Source organism: Oryctolagus cuniculus, chromosome 17, assembly GCF_051225735.1.
Source record: "Oryctolagus cuniculus isolate XC-2025 breed Fujian yellow rabbit chromosome 17, ASM5122573v1, whole genome shotgun sequence".
Lineage (NCBI taxonomy): Eukaryota > Metazoa > Chordata > Mammalia > Lagomorpha > Leporidae > Oryctolagus > Oryctolagus cuniculus.
This window is the reverse complement of record NC_142883.1, coordinates 8119687-8137390: the sequence shown is the minus strand read 5'-3', so window position 1 is coordinate 8137390 and position 17704 is coordinate 8119687.

Here is a 17704-nt window from a genome sequence, read left to right as displayed (position 1 = left end):
TAAACATGAACAGAATATTTCCTGTTTGGAGAAAATTCTAAAAAGAAACTGAGTAATGCTTCAATGGATGTAGGTTTTCACTCTTGGCCCCTTACACAGCACTACTCACTCCACCATGAGTGTGATAGCCTCTACTTAGTAGGACACCCATTGACTCCAATGGACTGATGGGAATCAAGACAAAGTTGCCTCATTCAGATTTAGAACATTGGGTGTTCTCATATTGATTTTTATCTGTTAGTGGCTTTAAAAAATGTAGGAATGTTTGGTACCTATATAGTATGGGGGACAGATATTTGAAAATACTTTATTCTGGGCTGGTGCCGTGGCTCACTTGGCTAATCCTCCACCTGCAGCACTGGTACCTCAGGTTCTAGTCCCGGTTGGAGCACTGGATTCTGTCCCGGTTGCTCCTCTTCCAGTCCAGCTCTCTGCTGTGGCCCAGGAAGCCAGTGGAGGATGGCCCAAGTGCTTGGGCCCTGCACCCACATGGGAGACCAGGAGGAAGCTCTGGCTCCTGGCTTTGGATCAGCGCAGCGTGCTGGCCATAGTGCCATTTGTGGGGTGAACCAACGGAAAAAGGAAAGACCTTTCTCTCTGTCTCTCTCTCACTGTCTAACTCTGCCTGTCAAAAAAAATACTTTATTCCAATAAGTCATCAGCTTCACTGTTTTTAGACATTGCAGGGGAAAATTTGAATAAATAGAAAATAAATACCAGTGGTTATATTGACATGTCCTGCTGGTGATGAGAGTAGTTGCAGTGAAAGCCAGCCAAGCCTACAGGGAAAATACCAAGATGATTTGAACATGGCACAAAATTGAGTTTCAGAAATCAAGTCCTAACTCCCTAGCAATTCAAGAATGGGAAGTTTCATGTGTTTAGAAAAACATATGGTGTCCCTCCCTCCTGAGGCTACTGACATTCCCTTTTTTAAAACCCATGAGATAGTTGTTCCCTTGGGAACCACTGGAAATGAAATGTTATGCTCTGGGTAGAAAGGAGACACACGGGCTACCATTCCTGAGCATGTGGAAGAACTACATTCTATATAGTGCATGAAATATCAGTTTGGCCAGCGTCGTCTAAGGCTAAATTGATCCATATGATTGGAATTTTGCCCAGACCCTTTAACCAAAAGGAAAAAAAAGGCATCATTTTGAAATTAGCATTATCAATATGGTAATACATTTTGAATGCTAGTTGGGTCTGACATAGGAAGTGATGTAATAAGGGAGTGCTTACTGCTTCTGCCCCTTGAACAGGAAATATTTTCCTTGAGGAATAGAATACTTGAAAACTGCAGATTGCATTTTAATATTAACCAGATTTCTACATTAAACATGATTTCCGAGAACAATTTGATTTTTCTTTTTTTCTTGTTACCCCCACTGTGCCCCTCAAGCAAGTGATCAGAACTGCATTCTACCACGGGCAGCTCCTGGAATGAACCCAGGGCTGCCTACAATTTACATGTCAACCTTTATGCCTTTAAGCTACAGAGAATCACTCAGCAACATGTGTCACTCATTGCTGCCCTGTCGCTCGTTACTGTTGCTTGATGCATTCAGATGGCTACAAATTCTTTCCTGATTCCTTTGATTATCTCCAAGTGTGAAATTTCAAAGCTTGTCTCTTCTTCCCGTTGTTTAAGATGTGTAAGGGTGATCACCTTTTAAAACAAGTAAGGAGCAGCAAGATTACCAAACCTGTTTTATATTTTGAAAGGTGCGGAAAGGGGTTTGCTGAGTTCCTAGAATTAGTTTCTGTGACTAACTGCAGAGTCAAAAAAGCTTTTAAGTTGCTAAATGTATCTGTCCCAGTGGAAAGCGCAAGAGAATTGAAGCTACCAAAAAGGCCTGTGCTGTGGCAGATGTGACATGAGTGACAGCTTCTGCTTGGTTAATGGAAGCACTTCAAGATTTATCACTTTTGATGGGTTCCATCTTCGGCAGTCAGTAAGATAGTGAAATAATAGAAAATTTAATCACGGTTGTGCAGGGACAGGGGAGATTGTAGAAGGACTGGTGGACTGGTACAAATACTGTGCCCTCACACCCAATTCTTAGAAAACAGATGGTTGTGATATGGGGACCACATAGAAGGATAAATTAGCAGAATATAAAGATTGCATTACAACATAATAAACCAAACATGTGGATATTTGATGCCTCTTATGGTGATTCAGAGGATGATAAGTATGACCTCATATGATAACTAAGGTTAAATGCTAAGGAATGGTTATAAACAGAGTTTGCATCATTTTGCATAGCTAAATAAGAATTTGTCTTGAAATGCCTGAAGTTATACAGAAATTAGAAAATGCAAAGGAGTCTTCAATCAGTCTGAGGATCTATCACTACCTCTTGCTCCTTAAAAAAGTGGTGTCCTGTGCAAAGGAACTCATAAGGCCACATTGTCGGTACCGTCAACGCTTCAACAAAAGCCAGAAGTTAGGGAGCAGCAACAGCCATGCTGGTTTCCCGCTGCGGTCAGAGTGCACTCTTCAAGCAGAGAGATATGCTTTGGTTGAAATCTTCAAACTTTAGGCTACAGAGACTCTTGAGAAAAAAAGAGCACAGTTATTTAATTCTTTATCTTGATGTAACGTAATGCCTCAGAGTCCTACGTCTCCCTCTTCTGTACTCATCCTACATCTGGCTTTACGGAGGAAGGAAGAAATCTAACATCTGTAAAATGCCTACTGTACTAAGCTGTCTGCTTTATGTCCCGACTATCACTCCATCCTACATCTAACCCCTAGGGAAAACATAACAGTTCCATTTGAAAAATGAGAAAACAAGCCAAAAAAAAGGTCAAGTATCTCAATGTAAGATAAGAAGGCACAAAATATGTGTGAAGGAAAAAGTCGCACAGCAGGATTTGAACTCAACGTTGCCCAAATGGAAGATGAATGAGAGCCCTTTTCGTGTTACAACACCGACCATCCAAAGTAATCCACACACAGTTTGACCTGATGTTGGGCAGCATTGACAATTGCACTGAACATGTGTGGTTTACTTCTCTCAGCTCCGTCTCCCTACACTGACCCAACATTAAGAGTGGACTTCAGCCTGATGTCCCTGCCTTACTCTAAGGACCTGCCCTGCCTGGTGAGCCCCACAATATCCAAACCTGCAGTCCAAGTCCTCTGCAGAGCCCCTATTCCGTTTGACTGAAGACCTGCCTGGCCATAACACAGGGTCTTTCTAGCACCTTCACCCCTCTACATTGGTATTTTCTACAAAGTAGTGGAAAACCCTTCTGATGGCTGCTTCTTAACTCACTTTCCCCTAGTTTATTCCCATGTTGTACTCTACATACACGCACACCCACATCTGCACAATTAGGAGGACTTTTTCTTTGTTCTAGAAGCAGTTGGCTGCCTGTTAAATCATGCTCTCTCTCAGAGCTTTTATCAGAACACGAATCCCAAATTGTTTTCTGTGATTCCACTTTCAACTACCAAAACACTTGAAGCAAAATAGGACAGAGGAAAAAGAAAAAGATAACTCCATACTTATAAAGATTTCAATGTTTCCATCAACAAATGGCAAAATAAAAAGAAACTCAATTGATTGATATCACTATCAGTTGTTATAATTTATATCTCCAGAAAAATATACCCCAAATCCACAGAGTGCAACTGTACAAGTGCACATGAACCACTCACCAAGATAGACCAGATGTCTGGCCCTCAAATAAGTCTCAGTAGAATAATACAGATTGAAATCAAGCAGTATGTTGTTTAACTACAGTGGAATTAAATTATGAAACAATAACAGCAAGATTTTTTAAAATACCCAATATTTAGAAATTAAATAACTCATGAAAAAAATAACAGGGTAAAACAATCATTCTAATTGAACAAACATGAAGAACAAAAATCAAAAATTGTGAGATATAGCTAAAGAAGTCCTCATAGTCAAATATGTAGTTTTAAATGATTATATTATAAAAGGCAGTAAGTGCAAAATCAATGACTCTGGCACACCTTAAGAATTGAAAAAAACAAAGCAGATGGAGGAGGAAGAGAAGTAGACAATATAGAAATAATAAAAATGAAAGAAATTATAACTAGTGATTTTAAAAAAAAAGAATAAAATATTTCCCTAAAATGATTATTAATATTTATAAAAATATGGAATAAAAGATGGACATCACTATACATCCTTCAAAAATTAAAGATGGTATCACCATGTTCCTAAATCTACATATATGAAATACAAGAAACACAAGTAACTTAAAATTTTAAAAAGAGAATATTATGAACAATTATACTAAAAAGTTTGAAAACTTTCATGCAATGTTCAAATGTTTTGAAAAAGAAATTTACCAAGTTGAAGACAAGAAGAAATAGGCAATCTGAGTAGCTCTCTATCTATTCAATAGATTGCATTGTTGAAGTATCTTCTCCAAAAGAAAATTCCCATATGGTGTTACTAGTGAATTCCAGCAAACACATAAAGAAGAAATAAATGTCCCATGTAAAATCTTTCATAATGAAAATAAGGAAACACTATTTTCTAAAATACTATATGAGGCATTTATTTCATTGATTTAAAAAATCAAAAAGGACACTTCAGGAAAGAAAATGGATTAATATTCCTCATGAACACACACTCAAAAAGTTCAAACAAAATTTCAGCAAATTTAATTCATAAATACACAAACTTGATGATGTATCATCACTAAGCAGAATTTAACAACATAAGATTATTTTAATTTTCAAAAAACAATTTATTTAATTCATTATGTGAACAAAATGGTAGGAAATCCATATAACAGTCTCAAGTTGAAGAAAGTAAATTTGAAAAAATCAAACATCCATTTGTGGTGAACAGTCTCCATAAACTAGATGTACATGTGAATTTCCTCAATTTTATAAGGGAACAAAAAAATCTTCAGCTGATGTCAAACTTGATGATAGCATACTGATGCTTTCTACCTAACATCAGAAACAATGCAAAAATGTCAGGTCTAAACACTTCTATTCAGCATAGTATGGGAATTCCTAGCCAAAGCAGTAAGACAAGGAGAAAAAAATCACGCCATTTGTAAAGGAAGAAGCAACACAACCACTCACTGATGACATGATTATATGCACAGAACTTTCAAAGAAAATCTACAGTGAAGCTATATGAACTTCATGAGTAGTTTTATCAGGGTCTTAACATAAAAGGTTAACATATCAACTTCTAGGTACTTTCAAGAAAACATTGGGAAAATGTTTTTGAAAATTTTTGGAAGGATATTTCGTACATCCACAGACTCAGGATAGACTATGAGATATGAAAAAGTTCGTTTTGGAGAGAACCAAGAGATACAGATGAATACAGAGGAGGAAAGCTATCCCTTCTTAATGGCAACTGAGCCTGCTCTACAATATGCATCACTTGACAACTCAGTAATGTAGACATCACATTACTCTTACAGAGAAGTTGAAACTAAGATATAATGACAGGTCCAAGTTACTACCAATTATGAAAAGTAATATCATTTTCAGGTTGTTGAAATTGAATTCCAGCATATGAGACATTAGCTGCCAATCATGAGAGAGATGCCATATATATTAAGAAGTTCTGGACAAAAGAATAATACTGTGAGCGCTGGATCAGTTATGCTAAGGGATCTAACATCACTTCAGCACCTGTAATTTGTCATTATTATTAAGCCATGAAATGAAAAGGTGAGCCAAATGGTATGTGCTTTCCAGTGGTAAGTTTATGTTGGAATGAGATACTAGGCCACCAGAGCCGCTAAAATATTTTTTAATGAATTCATAAAGAAAATCCAGACACTTAAAAATAACAAGGCCTACAACAGTGCATTTCAACAGGGTTTGCTAAAGGGGAATCAATATTTTTCCTTGAGACTTACTTCCTTTTATTCTCCCTTGCACATACAGACATTGGAAAGTGAAGAGATCATTAGTTTCATCTTAAATACTAATGAGTCAAAGGCCAGCTGTTTCAAATTTAAGGCACCGATTTTTGATAGAACTGCTTCTCAAACAGAAGACTATAGCCCATATGTTCTAGGATACGCAGCAGGAGGAATTATATTTCACATGTTCCCTAAGCAGACAGAATGACAAATAGACACCAAAACTTTGTCACAGAGTTAAAATTATCATAGTTCTGAATAAATTACTGCATATTATAAATTATAATAAATCCAAAATTTTATATTCCATTAAACTTCTTGTAACAATGTTTAATGGTTCTCCTAAGCTTCTATTAATATTAATAGAACACATTTTACTTTCATTAAGTGTTTACTATGTGCAACATACTATTAGACAATGCTTTCAACCTGAATAAATAACCTGTGAACAATGTATTAATTTTCCATTAGGAAGTAAGATCATCAAGGTATAGAGAATTTTTTGCCAAGATCAGTAGCTGGTTGAGGGTAGGGTTATATTTCATGTGTAACTTTGTCAGAGTTGATATTTACTGGCAATTGTGTCATACTCTGAAGACTGATCTGTTTATTTAATACTGTCACAGTCTGTATTACAGGAAAAGTATCTAAAAGACATTAAATGTTTCATAGCTTTTCTCCTGCTCACAAAATCTTTGAGCTCAAAGTAAAAGTGCAACAATATACTATGGCAATTTGGAAGTAAAAATAAGTCTGTCTCTATTCTTTTGAGAACTAGAATCTGCCATTTAAGAGTCAAGTACTGGGGCTGGCACTGTGTCATAGCAGGTAAAGCCGCTGCCTGCAGTGCTGGCATCCCATATGGGCGCCAGTTCGAATCCTGGCTACTTCACTTTCTATCCAGCTCTTTGCTATGTCCTGGGAAAGCAATAGAAGATGATCTATGTCCTTGGGCCCTTGCACCCACATGAGAAACTTGGAAGAAGCTCCTGTCTCCTGGCTTCGGATTGGTGCAGCTCTGGCCATTGCAGCCATTTAGGGAGTGAACCAGTGGAGGGAAGACCTCTCTCTCTCTCTGTGTCTCTTTCTCTGCCTCTCCTCTCTCTATGTAACTCTGACTTCCAAATAAATAAATAAATCTTTAAAAAGAGAATCAAGTACTAAGATTGTCCAAGTTACACACTTCTATCAAATTCTACTTAATTAACATAAAATCAAACCATTTGGAAAAAAAATGAGACCTAAAAAAATTTTCAAATCATTGAAGTCATTAGGATCAATCGATTATGGTAAGGTCTATTGGCGCCATGGTGCAGTAGGATAATCCTCCGCCTGCCGCGCCGGCAGCCCATATGGGTGCCAGTTCTAGTCCCAGCTGCTCCTCTTCCAATCCAGCTCTCTGCTGTGGCCTGGGAAAGCAGTAGAAGATGGCCCAAGTCCTTGGGCCCCTGCACCCGTGTGGGAGACCCTGCAGAGACACCTGGCTCTTGGCTTTGGATCAGTACAGCTCCAGCTGTTGCAGCCACTTGGGGAATGAACCAACAGAAGGAAGACCTTTCTCTCTGTCTCTTCATCTCACTGTCTGTAACTCTGCCTCTCAAATAAATAAATAAAATCTTTAAAAAAAAGTTTGTGGAAAATGGAATTAAAAGTTAAGTTTATCCTGATGCAAAAAAGTTGAAATCTATGCGCAGTTCTTTAACAATGTGTGTTTTTATGAACTTTTTGAAGCCCCCTCATGAACAGACTGAAAAAATTTTCTCTATAAAATAAAGGTATCTTAATTCTATTTTTTGTTTTGAAGTACCCTCAGAAGAGTTCTGGGACTTGCATACACACACACATATGCACACACACACATACATGCACATACACCATCCTTTCTTGTGATACCTTGAGTTAGTACACCATCATCTCAGGTAACTATTCCTTTTTTACATTATTGGAAAACCCTGTAATCAAGAGAATACAAGCCCTTAAAAGGAGTGCCAGAGAACTGAAAATCAGACAGCCTCTAAACACGTGTAGGTGTAGGGAAAGGGGCAGACATGACCAAAACAGTATTGAGGTGAGAGTGGAGAAATAAATCTCCCTAATGGCCCACCGCAGGAAGGGCTAATTATTCATGTAGAAATGCAGAGAAAGGATCCCTGAAGATTCTGAATCCCACCGCTACAGTACCAGGGAGCCTTAGCCCAAACAATTCTAGATAGATGAGGCTCTTCTTTGTTTTCAGGAAATCTTCAGGGTCTCAGATTTCAAATTTTTCCTTGCCCATGCATTTCATTTATTTTCTCCAACTTTCATAAATCTCTTTTTATTAAGTAAATCTAACTTTCCCACCCGAGTTCTGGTTTGGAAGTAGAAATACTCAACAAGACTTCTCAATTTCTCCAACTAAGAAGAATAGATTCAGAAAACAAATCTCCAGCATAACCCTAGGAAAATATCTCTAGGCCCTGTTCTATCTGTAGCCTAAGGGAATTGCTTGCCCACTTGACCTGCACACATCAACGCTTGGGCAAAATACTTGTGGGCACACAGACACACACAGGCCTTCCTTGATGAGTTTTTGCCCACACAAAAACGTGTGGAAGCATTCCATTCTAAGCAAACACTACTCTGCTTCCAAAAGGCTATCTTTGGAGCACAGGGCATTGCTTATTAAATATATACATTCCAAGGTTACTTTGCAGCCTACTGATTCAGAAGGTGTAGGGCTTGAGACCTGTCATTGAATCTGTAATTTTAACAAGTGGTTCTAGCAATTTTTACACACATTAAATACCGAGAAGACCGAAATTTGCTTAATTATAGTAGCAATTAGCTCTAGTCTACAAAGACTGCTGCATTTTTATCAGGAAAATCTAAGATGCTGAGACACCTAAACGCCTTTACAGAGCAACCCCAAACTGTCCCAACAGTGCCAGGAAATGTGCATTTGGCCCAGCACCCCTGAGGCTGGCCTTGTGCAGCAGGTAAAGCTGCCACCTACAACACCAGCTTCACTTATGGGAACTGGTTCGTGTCCTGGCTGTTCCTCTTCCGATGCAGCTCCCTGCTAATGGCCTGGGAAAAGCAGCAAAAGATGGCCCAAGTGTTTGGGCTCCTGCTACCCACGTGGGAGACAGGGATGAAGCTCCTGGCTCCTAGTTTCAGCCTGGCTCAGTACCAGATATTGTGGCCATCTGAGAGTGAATCAGCATAAGGAAGATTCTCTCTCTCTTTCTCTTTCTCTTTCTCTTTCTCTTTCTCTTTCTCTTTCTCTTTCTCTTTCTCTTTCTCTTTCTCTTTCTCTTTCTCTCTCTCTCTCTCTCTCTCTCTCTCTCCTCCCTTCTCTCTGTAACTATGACTTTCAATAAAGAAATAAATATTTTAAAAATAGTAAGATGTCTGCATCCCACACTGAAATGCCTGGGTTTGATTCCTGGCTCCAGCTCCTGAGGGGCTGTGTTGCTGGCTCCAGTGATTGGGTTCCAGCCACTTATACAGGAGACATGAGAATCCCTGGAGATGAGCTCTCTCTTGTTTTCTCTCAAATTAAAAATAATAATAATAATAATAATGGCAGGTTTGCTATCAAGGGCTAGAGCACAAGATACCTAAAATTTCCAAGAACACTTTCTTCACTAACAAATATGTATAGGAACTGAAGAGGGGGTGGTATTGGATGTAGTCATACAAGATAGTACTTGAGACACCTGCAGTCCATACCATGCCTGGGACTGAGTTCCAGCTCAGCTTCCTGCCAACGTGCAGCCTGAGTTGCGGTAGGCAATGGCACAAGTAAATGGGTAACTGGTATGAAAGTGGGAGACCTGGATTGAATTCCTTGCTCTCAGCTTCTGCCTGGCCCAGCATCACATTTATTTTCTTCCAATGATGGTAAGCCCTTGAAATGTGTAATTCCACATCCTCTCTGAAGGAGACTTTTGGCTTTCATAGGTTCCTAATGAGAATGTGCTGGGAACACATATATGCATTGGCTTCAGTCTGAGAACACCTCTGTCGATCCGCAGCACACTAAAGGTGAAAGAATGTATATTCCTCATTCTGATACACACCTTAGTTCCTTTCACTTCTTTTTTTTTTTTTTTTTTTTTTTTTTTTGACACACAGAGTGGACAGTGAGAGAGAGAGACAGAGAGAAAGGTCTTCCTTTGCCATTGGTTCACCCTCCAATGGACACCATAGCTGGCGCGCTACAGCCGGCACACCTTGCTGATCCGAAGGCAGGAGCCAAGTACTTCTCCTGGTCTCCCATGGGGTGCAGGGGCCCAAGCACCTGGGCCATCCTCCACTGCACTCCCAGGCCACAGCAGAGAGCGGGCCTGGAAGAGGGGCAACCAGGACAGAATTCGGCACCCGACAAGGACTAGAACCCAGTGTGCTGGCGCCGCAGGCAGAGGATTAGACTATTGACCTGCGGCGCCGGCCAGGAGTTTCTTTCACTTCTTTTGTACTTCTGGACAGAATATAAAAACATCCTCCAATCTAGTAATCTCACCCTTTTAACAAAGATATATTGCAAGGCATAGCTGCACAGACATTGTACAGCACTATGAAAATCCATAGAACTATTCATATACAGCTGGGGCATGAGATAATTATATCAATAATCAAACTGTATAGCATTGATTACACTACTCTAATAATATTGGAATAATCACATATAACTCATAGGTTTTTTTCCCTTTCCTTCTTACACTGAATGACCAATACAATTTATTGTTGGAATCATCTGAATAACCGAGAATAATAAAACAAATTCCTAATCTTAGTTGGACTCCCTACATCTGTTGTCTTTTTTCTAATTTATCCTGTATCTATGAATCAACAACTAATGAATTGATAACCTAAGTATAATGGATTTTTCAAGGATATATTTGGCACATTCTGTTTTTCTGGAGCATAGTTTACTGAGTAATTTGGAGAAAGAGTAAAAAAAGCAAAATTAACTGAAAACTTCTTTTTTTTTTTTTTTTTTGACAGGCAGAGTGGACAGTGAGAGAGAGAGAGACAGAGAGAAAGGTCTTCCTTTGCCTTTGGTTTGCCCTCCAATGGCCGCCATGGCTGGCGCACTGCGGCCGGCGCACCGCGCTGATCCTATGGCAGGAGCCAGGTGCTTCTCCTGGTCTTCCATGGGGTACAGGGCCCAAGCACTTGGGCCATCCTCCACAGCAGAGAGCTGGCTTGGAAGAGGGACAACCGGGAAAGAATCCGGCATCCCGACCGGGACTAGAACCCCGTGTGCCGGCGCCACAAGGTGGAGGATTAGCCTAGTGAGCCGCGACGCTGGCCAACTGAAAACTTCTATTTCCATTCATGGAAGAGAAAAAAGAGAACTGCGTTTATCCTGGAGGAACGACTGAAAAATGCAAAATGTATATGTGAAAAGCAATTTTAGGCATTATACAATAAATACCTCAGGAAAGTGTTTTGAGAAAAAAAGAGACAAGGTGAGCTGTATGAGTCCCCAAATTCAGGGTCCGAAGAAGGTTTCAAGGTACAGGAAGGGAAAACCTAAGCAAAGTCCAGCAGTAGCTCTAGAGCAGAAAAGATATTTAGGAAAAGCCAGTGCAGATGAATTCATTAGGCAGAGCACCAATGAGAGGCTTGGAGATGCTCAGAGTCTCAAATGTATACATAGCAGCATACTGACGACCTCCTGTTCTTGAAAACACTAACTGAGCCAGGAACAGGACTACCAGCAAAGAGCCAGAGACCTTAAATCTCAGCCAACAACGGGCTGTTCATATATCCACCAGCCAGAATGAGAAAAAGGTGATCTCCCGCTCCCTCTCCCATTCCATTCACATCAACATTCATTTTCAATTATCTTTATATACAGAAGATCAATTCAGTATATATTAAGTAAAGATTTCATCAGTTTGCACCCACACAGAAACACAAAGTGTAAAATACTGTTTGAGTACTAGTTATAGCATTACTTCACATTGGACAACACACTAAGGACAGATCCCACATGAGAAGTAAGTACACAGTGACTCCTGTTGATGACTTAACAATTTGACACTCTTGTTTATGGTGTCAGTAATCTCCCTAGGCTCTAGTCATGAGTTGCCAAGGCTATGGAAGCCTTTTGAGTTCACCGACTTCGATCTTATTCCGACAGGGTCATAGTCAAAGTAGAAGTTTTCTCCTCCCTTCAGAGAAAGGTACCTCCTTCTTTGATGGCCCCGTTCTTTCCACTGGGATCTCAATCGCAGAGATCTTCCATTTAGGTCTTCCTTTTTTTTTTTTTTTTTTTTCCTCCAGGGTGTCTTGGCTTTCCATGCCTAAAATACTCAAATGGGCTCTTCAGCCATATCTGAATGCCTTAAGGGCTGATTCTGAGGCACTCTGGCATCTTTCTTTTCTTTAACATTATATTGAAAGTCCTGAGGTGTGAAACAAAGCAAGGAAAGAATGGCATATAGATTTGAAAGACAGAGGGAGAAAAGTGAGCTTGCAGAAAACATGGTCACTGACAAACAACAATTATTTTCATATTAGTAATGGATAATCAGAACTTGAAATTGCAAAATTTATAGTTAATTTGCAATGTAAAATAATTAGGGTTAAATTTGACAACATGTAACCAAGATATGTAATGGAAAGTACTTTTCTTAGTGTTGTCTTTAGGGTTTTCTATGCAACAACACGAGATCCTGCCATCATAAGTAATGACAGTTGACTTCCTTCTTTCCAGCTTGGGCACTCTTTATTTCATTTCCTTGCCTTATTGCTCTAGCCAGGACTTGCAGGACTGTAGGTCGAACAGAAGTGGTAAAAGTGGGCATCTAGTCTTCTTCCAGATCTTAGGGAGAAAATCCTCAGCTTTTCCTCATTCACTAGGATATTGGTTGTAGGTATATTATATATGGCCTTCATTATCTTTAGGTACCTGCCTTCTATACTTAATCTGTTCAGAAGGGATGTTGCATTTTATTAAATGCTTTTCTACATCTATGGAGTTTGTTCTTCATTCTGTTGATTTGGGGAATCACATTTATTGACTTGCATATGTTGAATAAAACTTGGATCCCTGGAATTAACCCCACATGCACAGTAAGGTGACTGCAGATGATGATAACATATTGTGCATTTTAAAAAAAGGATGAAAATAATTTTGAATGTTTGAATCATGATGAAATTATAAGTGTTTGAGGCGATAGGTACACTTACTCTAATTTAAATAGAACACAGAGTATTCACTTGCTGAAATCTTATGGTACCCATACATATGGACAATTATTATGTGTCTATTAAAATATAAAAATTAGTTTAAAAGGTACAAAACATTGATTAGAGAAATTTTGTCAAGTAAACTAAATAAATGCAGAATATATGGTGTTAATAAATGGGAAAAGTCAACATTATTAAGATGCCAATTTTCTCCAAAGTTACCTACAGATTCAATGTGATTCCAGAAAAATCAATTACAGCAAGATTTATTTGCATATATGGAATTTTTTAAGATTTATTTTATTCATTTGAAAGGCAGATTTACAGAGAGGGATATGGAGAGATAGAAAAGGAGAGAGAGAGAGAGAGAGACAAAGAGATCTTCCATTATCTAGTTCACTCTGAAAATGGCCACAAGGGCCACGGCTGGGCCAGACTGAAGCCAGGAGCCAACAGTTTCTTCTGGGACTCCCACATGGGGGCAGAGGCTGAAGCACTCGGGCTTCTTCCACTGCTTTCCCAGGCAAATTAGCAGGGATCTGGATCACAGTTGTAGCTGCCTTGACTCCAACTGCTGTCTAAGTGGGTCATAGGTGACAGCTTCACCCACTACCCTACAACATGGGCCCCATTTCTATGGAGATTTTTAAAACTGATTCTAAAATTTATGCTGAAATACAGAAGACCTAGAGAATTCCCCACTTCTCAATAAAAAATAAATGCAAAGTTGGATGGCACACAGTACCTGATGTAAAAACCAAAATATATACACTTATATTATATTACTGTTTTTGACAAAGGCTCGAAAAATACATAATGGGGAAAAGACAATCTCTTCAACAGTGTTGATAAAACTGGTTACCAACACACAGAAGAATGACATTGGGCCATTATCTCATCCTATAGAAGAATCAACTTGATATGGGTTAAAGACCTGAAGTTAAGATCTGAAACTATCAAACTACTAGGGAAAAATCTCCATGACATTGGTCTAGGCAATGAGTTTTTGGAGTGACCCCAAAAGCAGGCAGCAAAAGGTAAAACAGATGAGTGGGATTACACCTAACTAAAAAGTTTTGCCCAGCCAATGAAACAATTAATAGAATGAAGACACAATCTAGAGCATGAGAGAAAATATCTGCAAACCCTCTATCTGATAAGGGATTAATATCCAAAATACATAAGAAACTTAAGCAATTCAATATCAGTTAAACAAATTACCCAAGAAAAATCTGGACACGAGCCCAAACACATTTTTCAAAAGAAGACAAAGAAATCACCAATATGTATATGAGAAAAAAAATCAGCATCATATATTTTCAAGGAAATACAACTTTAAACTACATGGAGATATCACCCTACACCTGCTAGAATGGCTATTATGAGAAAGATAGTAAGTGTTGGTGAAGATGTGGAGAGAAGCATATACTTTCATACTTTCAGTGGAAATGAAAATTAGTACAACCCTATGTGAATTAACTAAAACTACTAGCCAAACAGTACTTTGTACTTTGTGTGCCTGTGTGGGTGCAAACTGTTGAAATCTTTACTTAGTATATACCAATTTGATTTTCTGTATATAAAGATAATTGAAATTGAATCTTAATGAAGAATGGGATGGGAGAGGGAGTGGGAGATGGGATGCTTGCAGGTGGGAGGGAGGTTATGGGGAGAAAAGCTGCTATAATCCAAAAGTTGTACTTTTGAAATTTACATTTATTAAATGAAATTTTTTAAAAAAGGAAAATTAGTACAACCATACTGAAGAACAGATTGGGGGTTACTCAAAAAACTTAAAATAGAATTATTGTATGACCCTGTCAACTCACTGCTGGGTTTATGTCCAAAAGAATTGAAATGAGTATGTCAAAGTAATATCAGCAATTCCATGTTCATTATAGTATTGTTTACAATAACCACCAAGATATGGACACTACCTGTGTCCATCAATGAGTGAACGAACAAAGAAGATGTGCCACATATGCATAACAGGATACCGTTCAGTTTACAAAGAAGGCAGTTCTGTCATTTGTGACAGCATGCTTGACTCTAAAGAACATTCTGCTAAGTGAAATAAGTTGATCCTAGGAAGACAAACGCAGCACGATCTCACTTAAATGTGGAATCTGAAAAGCGAACTCAGAATTTGAGAGTAGAATGGTGGTTATTAGAGGATAGAGTAGGGGACAAGAGATGGTGTTAGTCCAAGGGTACAAACTTTCAGAAGATCTGGAGATCTATGGACAGGCTAATAAGGATAGCTAATGATAACATACTGCATATTTCAAATCTACTGGGATGGCAACTTTTTAGTGTGTTCTCACCACAAAGAAAGAATAAGTATGTAGAGGTGATGGTCATGTTGATCAGCCTGATTTAATTATTCTGCAATGAACACATGTATCCTGTCATCAAACTGTACATCATAAATATATACAATTGTTATTTGCCAATTAAAATTGTTTGAAAGATAAAAGATATTATTAAATTAAAACAGAAATAATTATAAAGCTTTGGTATCAAGAAGCTTATGTGATAGATCCACATATCAAAGAATCCAAATGCATTTGGGTTTGATTAGTTTTCAATGAAGTAACCAAGTAATTCAATGAGGAAGAGAAAATCTTTGTAAGAAATTATGTTAGAACTACTGGAAAGTCATAAAAAAATGAACCTTAATGTTTCTCGCTCACTGAAGACAAACTTAAAGTTAATCATAGACCTAAGTGTAAGGGGCAAAGCTATAAAACTTTTAGAAGAAGCATAAAAGAAAATCTCATGGCCAGTGTTTTGGTTGAAATTTCTTAAATAGGACACAAAAAGCACAAACTTTTAAATTTTGAAGATTTTTGTTAAATTGGACTTTGCCAAAATAAAAATCGTTTGCATTTCAAAAAATACCACCATGAAAATGAAAGAGCAAGCCACAGACTCATGGAACATACTTATGAAACATGTATCTGACAATTAACTAGTGTCTGGAATATATAAACAACTCTCACAGCTCATTAATAAGAAGACAGATGACCCAGTAAAAAGTTCCAAAAAATTTGAGCAGAAACTTCACCAAAGAAGATACACAGCTAGAAAATGAGCATTTTTATTTGTTTTGGTTTGTTTTTTTTTTTTTTGTAGAAAAATTTTATTTAATAAATATAAATTTCATAAGTACAACTTTTGGATTATAGCGGTTCTTCCCCCTAAACCCACCATCCCACCCCCAAACCATCCCATCTCCTACTCTCTCTCCCATCCATTTTTCATTAAGATTCATTTTTAATTATCTTTATATATAGAAGATCAACTCTATACTAAGTAAAGATTTCAATAGATTGCACTCACACAGACACACAAAGTATACTGTTTGAAGACTAGTTTTACAATTAATTCTCACAGTACATCACATTAAGGACAGATGTCCTACATGGGGAGCAAGTGCACAGTGACTCCTGTTGTTTTAACAATTGATACTCTTATTTATGACGTCAGTAATTACTCGAGGCTCTTGTCATGAGCTGCCAATGCTATGGAAGCCTCTTGAGTTCACGAGCTCTGACATTATTTAGACAAGGCCATAATCAAAGTGGAAGTTCTCTTCTCCCTTCAGAGAAAGGTACCTCCTTTGATGGCCCCTTCTTTCCACCAGATCTCACTCACAGAAATCTTTCATTTAGGTCATTTTTTGCTGCTGTGTCATGGCTTTCCATGCCTGAAATGCAAAAATGAGCATTTTAGAAGATGCAATTTAAATGCAAATTAAAACCAAAATGGGACTATACACAAAATATTGACAAGTATGTGGGGAAATGGAATTCCCTAACATGATTATCAATATGTCAGACTGTATTACCACTTTGGAAAATCATTTGATATTTTTTAAATTTAAAAATATATCTAGCATATGAAAAAGCCATTTTGCTCCTAGATAGTTACACAAGAAAAATGAAAGCATATGATAACAAACTAATTTGTACATGTATATTCACAACAGCTTACTTATAATAGGCACCAATGGGAAAGGACCCAAATGTCCATTAAAAAAGTGAAGGAAAAGAAAATTGTAGTATACTCATACGACAGAATACTATTCTACAATAAAAAAAGAATGAACCATAAATACATGCAACAACTTAGATGGAATTCAAGTATACTGAGTGCAGGTAATAAAACTAAAAGAACACATATATTTAAAAAGTATGTCAGCCTCATATAAATTCTGTAAAATGCAAACTAACCTATAGTGACAGGCAGCAAATCAGCTGGGGATGGGGTGTGTAGGTAGATACATAGCTACATTGAAACGGAGTTGAAAAGTGTTACAAAGTTTGAGGATGATAGATGCACTTATTTTGATTGTGTTGACCATTTCAAAGGTGTGTACATATGTCAAAAACTCATTAAAATGTAATAATTAATATATGCAGTTAATTTCCTCAATAAATCTGTAAAAAAGCTTTAACTGGAAAGATAAACACACATAAACATATATGTATATATATAAAATTTACAAAAGAAATAAAACAAAAATTGAATTGATTACAATCTTGACCTGTTTTATGTATCTTTTCCCCCAGTGGAACCAGGATGTTTGCTCTGTGACAGATCATCATACCTTATTATAATAGCCAGG